The sequence below is a fragment of the Ovis aries genome, chromosome 23 (genome assembly GCF_016772045.2).
Source record: "Ovis aries strain OAR_USU_Benz2616 breed Rambouillet chromosome 23, ARS-UI_Ramb_v3.0, whole genome shotgun sequence".
In the NCBI taxonomy this organism is placed as follows: Eukaryota; Metazoa; Chordata; class Mammalia; order Artiodactyla; family Bovidae; genus Ovis; species Ovis aries.
In genome coordinates, this window is record NC_056076.1 from 7,219,878 (window position 1) to 7,238,775 (window position 18,898).

An 18,898-nucleotide genomic window follows, 5' to 3' on the forward strand; every position below is an offset into this window, starting at 1 on the left:
GGTCTAGTTTTTTTTCCCCAAAGTTGATGTTTACAATCTATTATTCATCAGGTTGCAGAGTCGGACACAAATGAATGACTAACACACACACACACACACACACACACACACACACCCCTCCCTATAAATTTCAGGACAGCAGGAGTCATAGTCTCTTGTCCAGTGTTTTACCTTGTTTGGTGTCCAACATGGAGCCTGTTGATGGCACTGTGCGCTGCAAAAGAAACCATTAACAAGATGAAAAGGCAGCCTACTAGGTGGGAGAAAATATCTGCAAATTATATATCTGACAGGGGTTAGTATCCAACGTATATGAAGAGCTCATACAACTTAACAGAAAAATAAATAAATAAACAATCCAGTTTAAAACAGGCAGAGGATCTGAACAGACATTTTTGCAAAGAAGACACACAGGTGGCCAATAGGTACATGCAAAGATGCTCAGCATCACTAATCGTCAGGGAAATGCAGATCCAAGCCACAACGAGGTGATGAGATACCACCTCACACCTCTTGGGATGGCCATTATCAAAAAGCAAGAAATGACAGCTTTTGGCAAGGATGTGTGGCGGGGACAACATTTGTGTACTACAAGTGGCAATGTAAACTGATACAGCCACTATGGAAGACAGGATGGAGGTTCCTCAAAAAATTGAAAACAGAACTACCATATGATCTAGCAATTCCACTTCTAGGTATTTATTCAGAGAAAATGAAAACACCAACTTGAAAACACCTACGCTCCCCTGTCCCTAGAAGCACTACATACAATAGCCAAGACACGACAGCAACCTAAGTGTCCACCAGTGGGTGACTAGACAACGTGGCTCATACACACACTGGAATATTATTCAGCCAAAAAACAATGGAATCTTACTGTTTGCAACAACATGGATGGACCTTGAGGGCATTATGCTAAACGAAATAATGCTAAGAGAGAAACACGAATATTATATGATCTCACTTAATATGTAGCATCTAAAAAAAAACCAGAAGTTTACAAAAAAAAGCAAGCTCACAGACATGGAGAACATATTGGTGGCTGCCAGAGGAAGGGGCTGGAAAAGTAGGATGCAAAATGGATGAAGGGAGTCAGAAGGTAGGAACTTCCAGTTATAAAATTAAAAAGTCGTGGAAATAAAATGTACAGCCTGGTGACTATAGTTAACAATAATATATTGCACATGTGAAAATTGCTAAGTTAGAAAATCTTAAAAGACTTCTTCACAAGAAAAATTCTGTATATACGGTGGTGAATGTCACTAGACTTACTGGTGTGATCATTTCATAATATATACAAATATAAAGTCATTATGTGTACTTAAAATTAATACAGTGTTATATGTTAGTTACACAGGCTTTCCAGGTGGCTCAGTGGTAAAGAATCCACCTGGATTCTCCATTTGCAGGACATTTGGGTTTGATCCCTGGGTCAGCATCATATATATTTACATGATATTTTCAGGTATTGTTTTAAGTGTTGTTTAGCCACTAAGTCGTGTCCAACTCTTTTCGGCCCCATGGACTGCAGCCTATCAGGCTCCTCTGTCTGTGGGATTTCCCAGGCATGAAAACTGGAGTGGGTTGCCATTTCCTTCTCCAGGGGATCTTCCTGACCCAGGGATTGAACCCAGGTCTCCTGTACTAGGTTCTTGGTGAATGTCTCCTGCCGGATTCTTTACCACTGAGCCACCAGGGAAGTATTGTTTTAAGTACTTTTCATATACTGATTCATTTCCATATAGTGACTTATTTCATACATTGGCTCAGTGCATGTCTTTCCATATATTGACCTCATCTACTGACTCGTGGTCTTCACAGAGGCCTGACAGATGAAGACACCTCGGGACTGAGCAGTGCAGAGACCAGCGAGGTCAAGGCAGGGATGTGAACCCTGGCCTTGTCTTAAGCGTCTGCGCCGTGTCCTGCACAGCCCCATGTGGTAGCTGTTAACCACATGTGGCCATATTTAAATTTTAAATTAACCTAATTATGCCAAAGGGGAGGGGGATGGGGGAGGAATGGTTAGGGAGTTTGGGATTAGCAGATGCAAACTATTACATATCGAATGGATACACAACAGGTCCTACTGAACAGCACAGGGAATTATAGTCAATATCCTGTGATAAACCGTAATGGAGAAGAATATGAAAAAGAATGTCTATACATGTACAACTGAATCACTGTGCTGTACTGCATAAATTAACGCACTGGGTCATCAAACAAGCAAGAGAGTTCCAGAAAAACATCTATTTCTGCTTTATTGACTATGCCAAAGCCTTTGACTGTGTGGATCACAATAAACTGTGGAAAATTCTGAAAGAGATGGGAACACCAGACCACCTGACCTGCCTCTTGAGAAATCTGTATGCAGATCAGGAAGCAACAGTTAGAACTGGACATGGAACAACAGACTGGATCCAAATAGGAAAAGGAGTATGCCAAGGCTGTATATTGTCACCCTGCTTATTTAACTTATATGCAGAGTACATCATGAGAAACGCTGGACTAGAAGAAACACAAGCTGGAATCAAGATTGCCGGGAGAAATATCAAGAACCTCAGATATGCAGATGACACCACCCTTATGGCAGAAAGTGAAGAGGAACTAAAAAGCCTCTTGATGAAAGTGAAAGAGGAGAGTGAAAAAGTTGGCTTAAACCTCAACATTCAGAAAACAAAGATCATGGCATCTGGTCCCATCACTTCTTGGGAATAGATGGGGAAACAGTGGAAATAGTGTCAGACTTTATTTTGGGGGGCTCCAAAATCACTGCAGATGGTGATTGCAGCCATGAAATTAAAAGATGCTTACTCCTTGGAAGAAAAGTTATGACCAACCTAGATAGTATATTCAAAAGCAGAGACATTACTTTGCAAACAAAGGTTCGTCTAGTCAAGGCTATGATTTTTCCAGTAGTCGTGTATGGATGTGAGAGTTGGACTGTGAAGAAGGCTGAGCGCCGAAGAATGATGCTTTTGAAGTGTGCTGTTGGAGAAGACTCTTGAGAGTCCCTTGGACTGCAAGGAGATCCACCCTGTCCATTCTGAAGGAGATCAGCCCTGGGATTTCTTTGGAAGGAATGATGCAAAAGCTGAAACTCCAGTACTTTGGGCACCTCATGGGAAGAGTTGACTCATTGGAAAAGACTCTGATGCTGGGAAGGATTGGGGGCAGGAGGAGAAGGGGCCGACAGAGGATGAGATGGCTGGATGGCATCACCGATTTGATGACATGAGTCTGAGTGGACTCCGGGAGTTAGTGATGGACAGGGAGGCCTGGCATGCTGCGATTCATGGGGTCGCAAAGAGTTGGACACGACTAAGCGACTGAACTGAACTGAAATCAACTATACTTCAAGAAAATAAAGTTTTAAGAATAAACTAATTAACCTAATTAAAATCAAACAATATTACAGGTTCAGTTCTTCACTGGCACTAGCCACAGTTCAAGTTCTCAATAGCCATGCACGGCCCGTGGCTTCCACTGGGCAGAGCAGATGAAGAATATTTCCATCATCACAGATGCTTCTACAGCCCGATGCTCCTGACCGGGACACCTCCCTGCCTCATGGACTCCAACAGTCTGTCCACTTCGCCCAACTATCATAAAGGTTACAACCTGAATTCAAAACATACATTGCAGAACCGGACACGACTGAAGCGACTTACCGCCACCATAGTCACCACCACTCTATTACTGAGCAAAAAGCTTATTCTGAGCCTGTATTTTATACAACTACTCAGTATAACACATTGAGGGTTGCAAAGCAGCCTGGCGAGACAATGGTTTGGAGCCACGAAATTTAAAAAATTGGGAGGGGAGTTTGGGGGAGAATGGGTAAATGCATGCGTATGGCTGAGTCCTTTCACTATTCATCTGAAATTATCACAACATTGTTAATAGGCTATACCCCAATACAAAATAAAAAGTTCTAAAAAAAATTAAGCTCAGGTAGGAGTCAAGAAGAGCTTCCCAGGTGGCGCTAATGGTAAAGAACCCGCCCGTCAGTGCAGGAGACGTAAGAGACATGAGTTCGATCCCTGGGTGGGGAAGATCCCCTGGAGGAGGGCATGGTAACCCACTCCAGTATTCTTGCCTGGAGAATCCCATGGACCAAGGGGCCTGGCGGGTTACAGTACATAAAGCTGCAAAGAGTCAGACATGACTGAAGCAACTTAGCATGCACGCATGCACAGAAATCAAGAAAGAGTAATTGCCTGCACAGGAGGGAGGTGGAAGGCTGTTAGTGCAAACCTAGCAGTGGAGTCAAATTGCACCATGTCTGGGATCATCTCTCTCTAAACAAAGGCAAGAACCCAGAAAGGAACCGAAATGCTCGACGACCATCAGCTGTTTTCCATCAACATCTTTGCTCTCTGCTCTCCTTTCCATCTCATCTCCCATCCTCCTACTTGGTCTCCGCTTTCCTTCTAATGGACCCTGAAAGCACCACAGTCTTCTGAGGATCCACGTCTTCCACAATCCCTTATGAGAATTCGGGAATGGGTTCTTCTCTTTAAACCCCTCGTCCTCCTCCTTCTCCACCTTCTCTTCCTGCTTTCAATGACAGCGGCAGCCATAATGGGGAACCTGTCACTATATGCCAAAGCACTGTGCGATGTGTCTTATTTTGTTATCTCATTTAACCTCAGAACAGCCTCCTCTGGGGGGATTACAAAACCCTATTACAGAGCGGAAACCAAGGTGTAACTTACCCAGGCCACACGATAAGAGCTGACGTCCGGATGTGGACTCAGGTCTGGATATCTCCGAGGACTGTGTTCTTCACGGTGCAGGAGGCCGTCTTCAGCATCCTCAAATCAGGATTACCTGTTATAGTGGAAAGAGCTTTTTAACTAAGGGAATTTAAAAACCCTCACTTTTCACCCTATTCCAGGATAAGTTCAGTGATTATTGTGGGGAAATTACCTAATGTCTCTGGATTTCAGTTTCTTTTTTGACCCTGATGCTGGGAAAGATTGAAGGCAGGAGGAGAAGGGAGCGACAGAGGATGAGATGGTTGAATGGCATCACCGACTCGATGGACATGAATTGAGCAAACTCAGGGGAGATGGTGAGGACAGGGAAGCCTGGCGTGCCTCAGTCCATGTGGTCAGAAAGAGTCTGGCATGACTGAGCAACTGAACAAAAACAAGAAGTCTGTCAGAGGGAGAGGATTTTTGAAGTCCTTTCTAGCTCAAAACTAAGAATTCTATTCTACCAATATACTTTAATTTCCTAAGTATCTAATTTTTACCACATTTTAACTGATGATAACTACTATTGACTATTGTCAATAGGAGCCAGGCATTCAACACTCATCTTGATCACAACCTGGGCAGGTGATTTCAGCTGGATGAAATTAATTCCGTGATACAGAAATTGAAACTCAGGGCAGCTAAATTACTTGCCCCAGCTATTTTTTAAAATTTTTATTTATTTATTTCTGGCTGCACTGGGTCTTCATTGCTTCGTGCGAGCTTTCTCTAGTTGCACCAGATGGGTCTCCTCCCCCTTGAGGTGCGTGGGCTTCTTGCTGCTGTGGTTTCTCTTGTCTAAGAGCACAGACTCTAGAGGTTTGGGCTCCACCAGTTGTGGCATGGGCTTTGTTGCTCCTCGGCAAGTGGAATCTTCCCAGACTAGTGGGCTCTCAACCACTGGGCCACCAGGTGAGTTCCAGCTTGCCCCCAGTATGAAGGATGGTGGCTGAATCCAAACTCAAGGCACTTGGCTCTGGGCTCAAAGTCCGCACTGACCCCTGGTCACGCCCACAGGTCCTCCCCTCCCTGGCCACAGGCCGCTTGCTAGACTTTTCATAGCACACAGACCTCTAGCACTAGAGAGAAGTAGTGCAGAGACACATGAACTCTCAAGAAAAAGTACACAACCGAGGGAAAAACAAGCAGACATAGCCTGATGGCTGGCCTCCTAACAGGCTGTGAGGCAGCAGGCATACTCAACTTTTACTTGTCTCTTTGAATCCACAAATAGACTTTCATTTGTGAATTTAGCTGCAAGGGCATGCATGCTCAGTCGTGTCCGACTCTGCGACCCCAGCAGGCTCCCCTGTCCATAGGATTTCATGGAATCTTCAAAAAAAATCATATGACAAACACTGATCATAGTAGCTCCACGAAGCTTAAAATCCCACTAGTTTTTTTTTTTTTTAATTGGCATTTCTCCCTACAAGTTTACTAAAAGTCACTTTTAAGACTGGAGAAGGGAAAGGCTACCCACTCCAGTATTCTGGCCTAGAGAATTCCAAGGACTGTAGGGTCCAAAGAGTTGGACACAACTGAGCAACTTTCACTTTCACTTAAAGACTAGGTAAATTCTGGCTCCGTAATACTATCAAAAAAGGAACCTTTAGCACTTTCATTGCCTCAAGTCCATGTACACCGGAAGCCTTATACGGGAACTGAGCCCCTCCCATGTTTGGCAAACAGTGGTTTGTAAGGGCAATTAAGACATTTCTGGAGCTATCACTGATTATTCTGTTGAACTAGGAACTCTCCTCATGTAAGTAAGTTTATAAACTTTGTTTTCTCATTAGCTTAATCAAATGTATCATATGAAAATCCCTCCTCTGGAGTGAATACACGGATAGATATTTGACGAAGCAAACACAGTAACATTTTAATTATAGAATCTAGGTGGTGGAGATTTGGATGTTGACTGTACAGCTCTTTCCACTTTTATATTTGGAAGTTTTTACAGTAAAATGTTGGGAGAAAGATCCCCTTTTTTATAAAATATGTATTGCATATTCTATGAATGGGCTTCCCAGGTGGAGCTAGTGGTAAAGAACCCACCTGCCAATGCAGATAGATACCGGAGACAAGGGTTCCATGCCTGAGTTGAGAAGATCCCCTGGAGGAGGGCATGGCAACCCATTCCAGTATTCTTGCCTGGAGAAGCCCATGGACATAGAATCCTGGCGGGTTACAGTCCATGGGGTCACAAAGAGTCAGACACGACTGAAGAGACTTAGCATGCATCTCTATGAATACTTATTGACTGCTCACTATATGCCAGGCGCTGGTATATGCTGAACACTGGGGTTTGATGCAATGATCCTGCAGTGTTGGCTTAGGCTGGACTTAGAGCCCAAGGCAGAGGACCAGATATCCTTTCATTTGAGACAGGGACACTCCCACGGCCTATCCATGAGAAGACTTCCCCCCATGAGCCTAAGGACAGTGAACCGATTCAAGACTGTCAAATAAGTTTGCAAGTTGGTCTGAAAACTCCTCACCCACTACCCACTCCTACCACCTCCAAACCACTTCCAAAAACCCCACCTTAGGGGACAATCCCTCCCAAAAAGGACAACGATCAAAGACTGTTTGAAATGTCCTCCTTTTACTCTATAAAATCATCCTTTCAAACCTCTGAGTCTCTTCGTTGTTGTTTAGTCACTGAGTCATGTCGGACTCTTTGGGACCTCATGGACGGTAGCCCGCCAGCCTCCTCTGTCCTTGGGATTGTCTCAGCAAGAAGACTGGAGTGGGTTGCCATTTCCTCCTTCAGGGCATCTTCCCAACTCAGGGATAGAGCCCCAGTCTCCTGCGTTGGAAGGCGGGTTCTTTAGCACTGAGCCACTGGGGAACCCTTGAGTTTCTTGCAGGAGTGCAATAGTAGCTGACTCCCTCTTGACAGAACTCTGAAAAAATAGACTCTGATGAGCTCCACAGGTGATCTTCAGCCTTTAGAGAGTCCTCAGCTACCTCTGTCTACACGCTGAGTTAAAATCAGTTGTGACAACCCTTCACAAACAAATCGGTCGTTGTTGGCTATTCATTCATGGGTTCTTGTTGGCTCTGCATTTGACATATAGCAGTGAGCACATGTCCATCCTAAACTCCCTAATTATCCCTCCCCCTTCCCTCCCCCAGCCCTGAACAAACACAAGTTCCTTCTCTAAGTCTGTAAGTCACTTTCTGTTTTGTTAGTAAGTTCATCTGTATCTTTTTTTTTTTTTTGATCCCACACATAAGGGATGTCATACTGCATTTCTCCTTCTCTGATTTCACTGCTTCACTCAGTATGATATCCTCTAGGTTCATCCACAGTGCTGCAAAGGGCATTATCTCGTTCTTTTTAATGGCCGAGGTATATTCCACTGTATGTGTGTGTGTGTGTGTGTGTGTGTGTGTGTGTATATATATATATATATACACCACATCTTCATTCATTCCACTTTACATTTTTTATTTGACTGTGCTTTATTTGTGGCACACAGGACCTTTGGTCTTCACTGCGGCATGCGGGATCCTTAGTGTAGCATGCAAGCTCTGAACTGTGGCTTGTGCAATCTAGTTCTCTGACCGGGGATCAAAGCCCAGGCCCCTTGCTTCAGGAGCACCAGGGAAGTCCTCTAAAGTCCATCACACTCCTCTTGCAAGGTGAGCTGCTGAAGTCAACATTTTATTGGCTACAATAAAAACAGAGAGAATACCCAGGGTAAGGATGCCAGGATATGCTTCCTACTTTCCTATCCGTGGGAACTAATCTAGAAGGAACACATAGAATTGATTGTGCTGTATATCGCCTGATGACAAGGTCATCCTATGCCATTCTTCAACTGTTTGGAGCCAACAAAATACAAACTTCACTATAAAAGCATGGAAATCGGAAACAGTGATTTAAAATGTCAGGCCCGTGAATTTCAGATGAATTCCAGCTGTCCATGAACATATACCAAACATGTTTTGGACAGAAAACTTATAGTCCAGGCACCTTCGGTCATTCAGAGCCTAGAAATGAAATTGTTCACACCTGGTTCCTAGAATCTGAACTGTTGCCCCTTTAATTGGGGCTTCCCAGGTGGTGCAGTGGTTAAGAATCCACCTGCCAATGCAGGAGATGCAAGAGATGCGGGTTTGGTCCATGAATCAGGAAGATCCCCTGGAGAAGGGCATGGCAACCCACTCCACTGTTCTTGTCTGGAAAATTCCATGGACGAAGGAGCCTGAGGGGCTACAGTCCATGGGGTCGCAAAGAGTCAGACATGACTGAGCAACTGAGCACACAGACACACACAGCACACTCCTTTAATTGCTCATCACTATTTGTAAAATCAGTAGCATTAATGGCTGCCTGCTCCCTTCACAAGGCAGTTAAGAGGAAAAGATCCCCAGCAGTAGAGCTTTACCCCTCGATTCTTCAGCTTGCACAGTTTTGTGGTGCTTTGGATAAACTTCAAAGCGATTTAAATGGACCTGATCACCTTTCATGTAGCCAGGTTGGAAACCCCACTCTTCCATGCTTGATAGAAGTGTCAGCAGCCACTGTCGTAACTTTCTCCAAGTCCCTTCCTGAGCAGGGGAGGCTGCTGTCAGATGATACCGTCTGTAAACAGAGTAGAAGGGAGAGAAATAAAGGGAGCTGGTTAGTTGTAACAAATGCTTTGGTCAGCAGTTCTCCACCCCTTCTCCTCGCCCACCTCCAAATGCAGTTGCCGAAGAAACGAGATCCTTCCTTTTCCAGACAGTTTTGTGGTTCAGGGAGGGAGGCCATGAGACCCCCTCTGCCCAGAGAGATGTAGGCAGAGCGACCTCCGGGAAAGATATTTCTCCGTGGATACAGGAGACAGGTGTTGTGGGAAGGGTGGCCTTTTCCACCCTGACAGCCCTCCTCTCCTGCATTCACACCTGGCCACATGAAGACCTGCTGTCTGTGGGTGTGGCAACGACCTGGTGGCCTTGAAGCATGCCACCTAAGGATAAAACCTGAACCTGCGACAGATGTTGAAATTAAGGAAATGTGACTTCCCTGGTGGTCCAGTGGCTAAGATTCCATGTCCCCAATGCAGGGGGCCCAGGTTCGATCTCTAGTCAGGGAACTAGATAAAGCATTCGCATAACACAGCGAAAGATCCCGTATGCTGCAACTAACACTGAGCCAAGCCAAAATAAAGAAATGAAAGTAAATTTAAAAAAAAAAAAAAGGGAAACATAAGGAAAGAAAAGAGCCTGGGACCCCCATGATGCTAAATCACAAACCAATCCAGAAGCACCTCCTGCTAAACATCTTACCAAATTTGCAATAAATGTGCTTTCTTAACAGGACACCTAAAAGCACAACAGTGACTCAGTTTTAGCATTGCTGCTGCTGCTGCTGCTGCTGCTAAGTCGCTTCAGTCGTGTCCGACTCTGTGCGACCCCATAGACGGCAGCCCACCAGGCTCCCCCGTCCCTGGGATTCTCCAGGCAAGAACACTGGAGCGGGTTGCCATTTCCTTCTCCAATGCATGAAAGTGAAAAGTGAAAGTGAAGTCGCTCAGTATGTCCGACTCTTCACGACCCCATGGACTGCAGCCCACCAGGCTTCTTCATCCATGAGATTTTCCAGGCAAGAGTACTGGAGTGGGGTGCCATCACGTTCTCCACAGTTTTAGCATTGGGATCTACCAAATCATAGGGGTTCTAAAAATATAACACAAAAATAACTCAAGACCTGGCAACAGTAATGGCCAAATCGATGAACAACCAGTTTAAACAGCTTGTAGTTCATGGAAATTTTACCTGGCAAGAATAAGAACCTTGAATAAGAACCTTATAAGAATAAGTTCCAGAGTTCCTAGCCTCCAGGTCAATTTAGAATGAATGCCAGACTTCTCTGGAAGGAATTTCACAACATCCTCTTCACTGAGAATGTGCTGACTTACCCTACAAACACAGCTATAAAGACCAAGGAGGGACTTCCCTGGTGGTGCAGTGGCTAAGCCCCCAGCTCCCAGTGCAGGGGGCCCAGGTTCCATCCCTGGCCGGGGAACTATATCCCACGTGCCACAACTAAAATATCTTGCATGCTTGCAACTGACACTTGGCGTAGCCAAGTACATATTTAAAATAAAGATATATTCTTTTTTTAAAAGACCAAGGAAATAATGAGAATTGTTTCTTATATAAGAAACACCTCCAGAAAGATTGGCAATTTTGTTTTTAATAGTAATTCATTGGACTTCCCTGACGGCTCATCAGGGAAATGGTCTGCCTGCAATGCAGGAGACACAGGCCACTCGGGTTCAATCCCTGGGCTGCAAAGATTCCCTGGAGGAGGAAATGGCAACCCACTCCAGTTTTCTTGCCTGAAAAATTCCATGGACAGAGGAACCTGGCAAGCTACAGTCCATGTAGTCGCAAGAGTCAGACACAACTGAGGGACTAAGCGCATAGTCTTTGCAATATCCCAGGTGGAGTGGGATAAAGAATAATTACTGCCATTTTATAGGGAAAAAGATACAAAGAACATGAGATTAAGTGGTCACTTATACATCATAGTCAACATTCAGCCCCACATAAACATAGCCAGGGACTTCCCTGGTGGCCCAATAGTTAAGACTCCACGTTTCCAGAGCAAGGTGCCCACGTTCAATCTCCTGTCAGGGAGTTGATGGGAAGAACTGACTCCTTTGAAAAGACCTTGATGCTGGGAAAGATTGAAGGCAGGAAGAGAAGGGGACCGCAGAGGATGAGACTGTTGGGTGGCATCACTGACTCAATGGACAGGAGTTTGAGCAAACTTGAGATGGTGAAGGACAGGGAAGCCTGGAGAGCTGCAGTCCATGGGATCTTAAAGGGTCAGACACGACTGAGTGACTGAACAAAAAATCCAAATGCCAAAGTCTGTTTTAGAGTATTTTATGAGTATATCCTATTATTTCTGAATTTCTCATGTAAGCCTTAACATTAAGACAAAGATCTAACTCTTCTCTGTGCTCACACACTCACATCCTACCCAGTCCTTTCCCCATTCTACCAATTTATCAGTGATTTAACCAAATATTACATCCAATGCTTGGTTAAATCATTATCCAGGTGTTTACATTATTATACGCATGTAAACATTTCCCTGATGGCTCATGTTGGTAAAGAACCCACCTGCAATGCAGAGGACATAGGAGACACAGATTCTATCCCTGGATAAGGATAATTCCCTGAAGGAAATGGCAACCCACTCCTGTATCCTTTGCCTGGAGAATCCCATGGACAGAGGAGCCTGGCAGGCTACAGTCCATGGGGTCGCAAAGAGTCAGACCCAACTGAGTGAGCCCACAGTGTGGAGAATGGTCTCTACCACAGCCTGCAGCCGTGGACTAACAGAGAACAGCTGTGAAGGCGCTGCCCAGAACGGCACCTCCATCATGCATGTTCTCAAGCAGATCACTTTTAGGAAACAACAACAGACACAGCGCTTGACAATCTGGGAAATGATTCTCTTAAAATATCCATTCTTTTTTTCTCAGTTTAAAATTTTTACTGGAAACATCTATGGTCCTGTTGGCAAGATGCGAACATTTTAAGATGTATATGTACATTATAGATTTAAAAAAAGAGAGATTCATGATAGTTAAGGATTTTAAGATAAAGATGATTTTAAGAATTCAAGATAAAGAAGAAAAGAAAGATTTCAATAATTCTCTAATCACCCTTATCTTTATTGTGAACAATTCTGGCATATGTCCCTGCTAAAGAATATTATTATTAATTTTAGTAAAATTTTAAGAAAGTCACCAAACCCTAGATGCTGAATATTATGGAAACATTGTAACCATACTTTCCAGGTTCTTATCATCTCTTTGTGGAGACCAGACAGTTAATCAGTTAAACAGTGTATGATTAATTGCTGAAATGAGAGCTATGAAAATATAATGTCTAAAAAAAAAAGAAAATATCTGATTCAGTATCATTAAAGACTTAGACTATTAGGAAATTTGCTCCAGAACCTTGTCTTGTCATTTATTTAGATGAAAAATAAATTTTACTAAGCTGTGAATTGCTGAGAAATGCAACTGAAAAGTTCATACTAAAATTCAAAGAGATTACCTTAATATATATTCAACCTCTGGGTCTATGCATATTCATTTCTACCACAAGTTCTGAATAGAAACCAACATCATGATACTAAAATTGAATTTTAGTCTAATGCCTACACAGAAATGAATATTGAAAAACTACAGCACAATATGGTATATTTATTTATTTTATTCAGAGTTTTATGAAGAGTTTAAAGCTATTTGAACATTCAAACTTCTTACATTTTAACTTCCTCTGAAAACAATAGACAAATATTCCCACCCTATTACAATTTTATCTCCCAGTTCCTATAGAGAAATCCTTTCAACTGAAACAGTTTACAAAAAGGTTAATATCCAAGATTCTATCAATTAATCATGAAGTTTAGCAATTAGTAGTTGATAAATGTTACATATTTAATGTACTTAGATAAATTCTTTCATGCCCTTGAGCTAGTAATGCATATTAATTAAATTATTAATTTAGTTAAAATCAAAATTAACATTTAATCTTCTTGTTCCATGGCAAACTTATCTTTTCATCACACGGCAAATGCCAATAGCTTGAAAGGCCACAAATGATTAGATATGTATGTAGCTATTTCAGTATGTAGAAAAGAAAAAAAAATCAGTATCTGGTTCACATTTTTCTAAAAACTCAAGTTCAGACTTCCCTTTTCAGTCAGCATTTGCCACACGTCTGGATTCCACCAATTGTCTCTTAAGTTGTAAGCAGTGAAAAACTACTTCTTCAGAAGTAGACCAAGAAAAGAAAGAAAATGAAATCACCTTTAAAGCAATGAAACCCAACCACCAACCATCATTACTGGGGAAATAAGTAGTCAGGGTTCCAGTGAGACCTAAATATAAAATTCTGCATACCACACCTTAGCTGTACTTCTCAACCGAAGTCTCCAAAAATTACATGATTTCTAATAAGTGAATTGGGCTTCCCTGGTGGCTCAGTGGTAAAGAATCTGCCTGCAACTCAGGAGACGAGGGTTCAGCCCCTGGGTTGGGAATATCCCTTGGAGAAGGAAATTGCAACCCACTCCAGTATTCTTGCCTGGAAAATCCCATGGACAAAGGAGCCTGGGGACTACAGTCCACGGGGTCACAAAAGAATCAGATATGTTAGCGGCTCAACAACAAGTGAAATAAATTTGTATTTTTTCCATAATCAAAGGATATAGATCAAAGTTTGGATTCTTTAAGCAACCTTGTTGCTTCCTGAAGTGGCATTCTCATGCAAAAGTGAGGTCATCACCTGGTAAATCAAGACACCAGCTCAGAAAGCAATCAAAGTCGTGATAAAGTCATTTTGTAAATTATTGAGGGGCATGCAAACACACTCTACTAAGAGTTCCAAGGTCACAGCAGAGAAAAGTACTGAAGTATATTTTTGCCTTATGCTTTATAATTTTCACTGAAACGGCTTCATTTGAAGACCTATAGGGAAAGGCAGTGTTGTACCAAAAGAAGGCAAAGAGGCTGTATATTTTAACCTTTCATGGAATCATTTAGATTTCCTTTTTTACCTTTAATCTATTCATGTGGAATAAATATTCTGGAAATGAATTTTTACCTCTCCCCAAAAATCAATTCTTGTTTTTGAACAGGGAATTTTGTTAGATTTGTGCTCATCTTGCACAAATCAATATAGAATGAATTAAAATGTTATTTCTGGAAATAAGAAGAAAAAAAAAAGGCTGAGTTACAGTTAGAAGACTTCTGGATGGGGGGGGGTGGTGGTGACAAGAACAGAATAAAAGCAAATTAATAACAGGATGTTTTCCATCCAGAGCTAATTCATCTACTGACAAGGAAAGGGTTGGAAAAAGTTCTCTTGGTTATAGATTGGGTTGGCCCAGAACTTTTAAACAACCAAAAACACTGTTACAAATCATATGCGCCAGGATAAACACTGTTACAACTAAACATTTAACTAAATGGAAAAAAAAAGTTCTGCCCTTTAGGCAATGCTAAGTTCTTAACCTTGTTATAATAAAAGTTGTCCCTTTAAATAATTCAATAAAACAAAGGCTTTTCTTTATTTCCATAAATGGGTCAAAGGTATATGCAGGAACTGATAATGCTCTATATATAGAGTAAACACTCTGAGCACAGCAGAGTCTTCATAACCCTGCAAACAATTCTTTTAGGGAAAAAAAGAAAACAAAAAATAAAAATAACATAGAAAATTTCATTCTAAGGGAATCTTGTATCTATTCTGCAGCTAATATACCTAAAAATTATTAGTTATCAAATGATTGTCAATCAGAATTATTTTGAATTCAGTTCAGTTCAGTTCAGTCACTCAGTCATGTCTAACTCTTTTTTGACCCCATGGAATGCAGCATGCCAAGCTTCTCTGTCCATAACCAACTCCTGGAGTTTACTCAAACTTGTCCATTGAGTCAGTGATGCCACCCAACCATCTTATCCTCTATCGTCCACTTCTCCTCCTGCCTTCAATTTTTCCCAGCATCAGGGTCTTTTCAAATGAGTCAGATCTTCATATCAGGTGGCCAAAGTTTTGGAGTTTCAGCTTCAGCATCAGTCCTTCCAATGAATATTCAGGACTGATTTCCTTTAGGATGGACTGGTTGGATCTCCTTGCAGTCCAAGGGACTCTCAAGAGTCTTCTCCAACACCACAGTTCAAAAGCATCAATTCTTTGGTGCTCAGCTTTCTTCATAGTCCAACTGTCACATCCACACCTGACTACTGGAAAAACCTTAGCTTTGACCAGACCGAACTTTGTTGGCAAAGTAATGTCTCTGCTTTTTAATATGCTGTATAGGTTGGTCATAACTTTTCTTCCAAGGAGTAAGCATCTTTAATTATTTTTGATTAAGATACTTCAAATTGTTTTAAGTGTTTTAGTTTAGGCAATATTTATTAAAGTCAAAATATAGAAAAATCGGAAGTGAAATTCAAATAACCTCCTCTCTGTTCCTCATTTTAATGAGATGGCTTTATTCTAAAAGGATTTTCACTTTTCTTTTATCTCTATCAAAACTCAACATAAACTGACTGATATCAGTAGACTTACAAGATTCATAAGTCGTAGCTGGAAAAAACTAACAAAACAATTTCTGACTAGCGGAGGGAATCTCTTAGAGTGAGAAGAAACTTTTCAGTCAATGAAGTTCATCTGCCACTAATGGGTCAATAATTGTGTGCACTTAGTCATTTCAGTCATGTCCAACTATTTGTGACCCCGTGGACGATAGCCCTCCAGGCTCCACTGTCCGTGGGATTCTCCAGGCAAGAATACTGGAGTGAATTGCCATTTCTTTCTCCAGGGGATCCTCCTGACCCAGGGATCAAACCCACGTCTCTTACGTCTCCTCTATTGGCAGGCAGGTTCTTCACTAGTGAAACCTATTGATAGTTACTCAGTCATGCCTGACTCTTTGCAACCCCATGGACTGTAGCCTGCCAGGCTCCTCTGTCCGTGGAATTCTCCAGGCAAGAATACTGGAGTGGGTTGCCATTTCCTTCTCCAGTGAAATCTATTAGAGATTGTTTATTTTTAATTATAATACAAGGCACTGAAAAGAATTCAAATGTTTTCACATAATTTTTCAAGAAATGGTCAACACTGGTATACTGTCCCACATCTCTGCCTTCTAGATACTTTATTATCTGATGGGGACGAGTTAGCCAGGTAATCTCACTATTGTACAAAATAAATAAATAAATCTAATCATGCCTACAGTAGGTAATCCTACTTGATTACCTCATAAAATAGAATGTGAAAGATCTACATTTGAATGTGCTTAATAAAAAGTGATCATATTTAACACAAAGCTACTCATGGGAAAGTGCTCACATTTTTATACATATTGAACTATTTTGATTTCATTAGCACATTTTTTGGTTCATTAACATAGTGAAACATTAGGTATCACCTTCCCCTCTGGGAACAAGAAGGGGCAGGTCCTGTTGGAACAGACTCCTGTCTTCCCACTGTGGAGTAGCCATGTGACCCCACTGGACGCATCTGAGAATTTTATTATTCTGGCCACAGATATCGGTTCAAGAAGGAATATAGGATCCAGTTTAAGCAATTTGGAGTCTTGGCTAGGATCTCTCTGCTGCACCTGAGAGGAAAGAAACACCTTTTCTCCACTGATTACAAAACTATAACAATGTGTCTCGAGGGCTACCAGCAATCAGGACCCTCATCACATGGAAAGCTTGAGAACAGAGCTGACATCCAGAGACGACAGGCGAAAGGAAAAGGTCAGGATGGCATGGAATCCCTGGTTCGAGTTCTGGGAGTGAGCCACCCACCATACCATGAAGTTATTATCATCTATGGTTTGGGGGAGTAAAGGCATTGCTTATTTAAAGATGGAATAAACCATCTTCAGTTCCTTGATAATCACCTCTCTCAATATTACATTAGGTCTTACTGAACCTTACCTTTCTATGACAACTCATCTCACTTATAATTACTTTTGCAGTTTGGACACATAATAGAAGCTCAAGAAATACTTTCAGCATCAATGAGTGAACCAATGACTAAAGGAATTCATTAGCAATGGAACAGGAAAAGCGTGAAAGTGTTAGTTGCTCAGTTGTGTCTGACTCTTTGCGACCCCATAGACTGTAGCCCACCAGGCTTCTCTGTCCACGGAATTCTCCAGGCAAGAATAGTGGAATGGGTAGCCATTCCCTTCTCCAGGGGATCTTTCCGACCCAGGGACTGAACCTGCGTCTCCTGCGTTCTAGGCGGGTTCTTTACCCCTAAGCCACGGGGGAGCCCATAAAGGAGGTATAAATCGTTATTTCCCAGAAGTGTGGAGGGGAATGTCCCTTAGATTGATCACACCATTTATCATATGAACAGGTGGTACATTTTTCTACCCATGTAAGTGCAGGCAGAGAAGCTAAAGACAGCCTTTAAGTATAGCTAGAACTTCTGTAAGGAAGTTCTTGCTCAGGGTGTGGAAAGAGAATTGGCTGAGCATGGGTAAAAGAAATGCAAAAAGGTGAACAACCATGGCTACTAGTACAATAGGGCAATCTCATTATTTATTAGCAAAAAAAAAAATCAGAATTAACGCTTTTCCTTCTGCACCAAACATGTGGAAAAGTCCTCCCAAGAGTTCAACTTCACTGAATCTTGTTCCTATGTTAGTATATTAGGTAGTTAAAAGAAAACTTGATGAGGCCCTACAAGGGACAGCAGTGGTCACCTCCCCCAGTAACAGAAGATAAAGCCCCCCAGATACACCACCAGCCAGGCCTGTGTCAGAGGTTTTCTACCATGGCTTAGACAAGAGTATTTTTTATTTAAGCGGCAGAGTAATCCCCTAGAGAAGATAGTAGGTCATTCATTTACTTACGCTACAGTTCTTTCCCAGACAATCACAGATGGAAACGCTCCAAATAATAGAAAGCCCTGAAGGAAGGAAGGAAGTATATCCTACTGGCTTCGAACATAGATTTTTGGAGCCAGACCGTGACTTTAAAACTGGGTTTGGTTTTTTTTTTTTTGGTATGTGTGTGTGGCTATGGGAAGGTTCACCTCTGTGCTTCACTTTCATTTTTCATAACCTTCAGGTGTCTGCCTTGCATAGGGCTTAGGAAATGAGAAATAAACATTGAGCATTAAAGTATTAGGTATTAGAAGTATGACTTAGTGGACACAACTTAGCGACTGACCAACACTGAAGCACAATTCATTTGTATTATAATTGAGAAATGCTGTAAAATCCAGCCCTCGTTTCATACACTGATTTCATTAACTGCATTCTGGGAGAACTCATTTTTTTTTTGCAAAGTAATGGATTCTTCTGCCTTTAAAGATATATCAATGCATCTATTGACTTTCTAGGCAAGTGTCATAACCCATAGTCACAGTTAGGCTTGTAATTCTCAATGTCAAATGGAGCTAACAATTTGCCAGCCACAAGAAAAAAGGTGTCGAAGACTACAGTGAGAATTGGGCTGCAGGAAAGCCCATTTAGGTGAGCAGGAGGCTTCAGTGACACTTCTCAGCAGAGAGGACCAGAGACAGACTCCACGTCCTGAAGCTGTTAGACATGCACTGGGGACAGAAGGAGGATTATTTACACAAAG

General features: G+C 42.1%; 1 long non-coding RNA gene across 1 annotated transcript; it reads right to left on the reverse strand.

Moving 5' to 3' along the window:
• Positions 1-19: 19 nt before the first annotated feature.
• Positions 20-9,348, reverse strand: LOC132658520 (uncharacterized). Its single transcript, XR_009598282.1, has 3 exons — positions 9,233-9,348; positions 4,719-4,833; positions 20-214 (listed from the first exon to the last, which is right to left on the reverse strand). It is a non-coding gene; the product is annotated as an uncharacterized LOC132658520 (long non-coding RNA).
• Between the last annotated feature and the right edge of the window lie 9,550 nt (positions 9,349-18,898).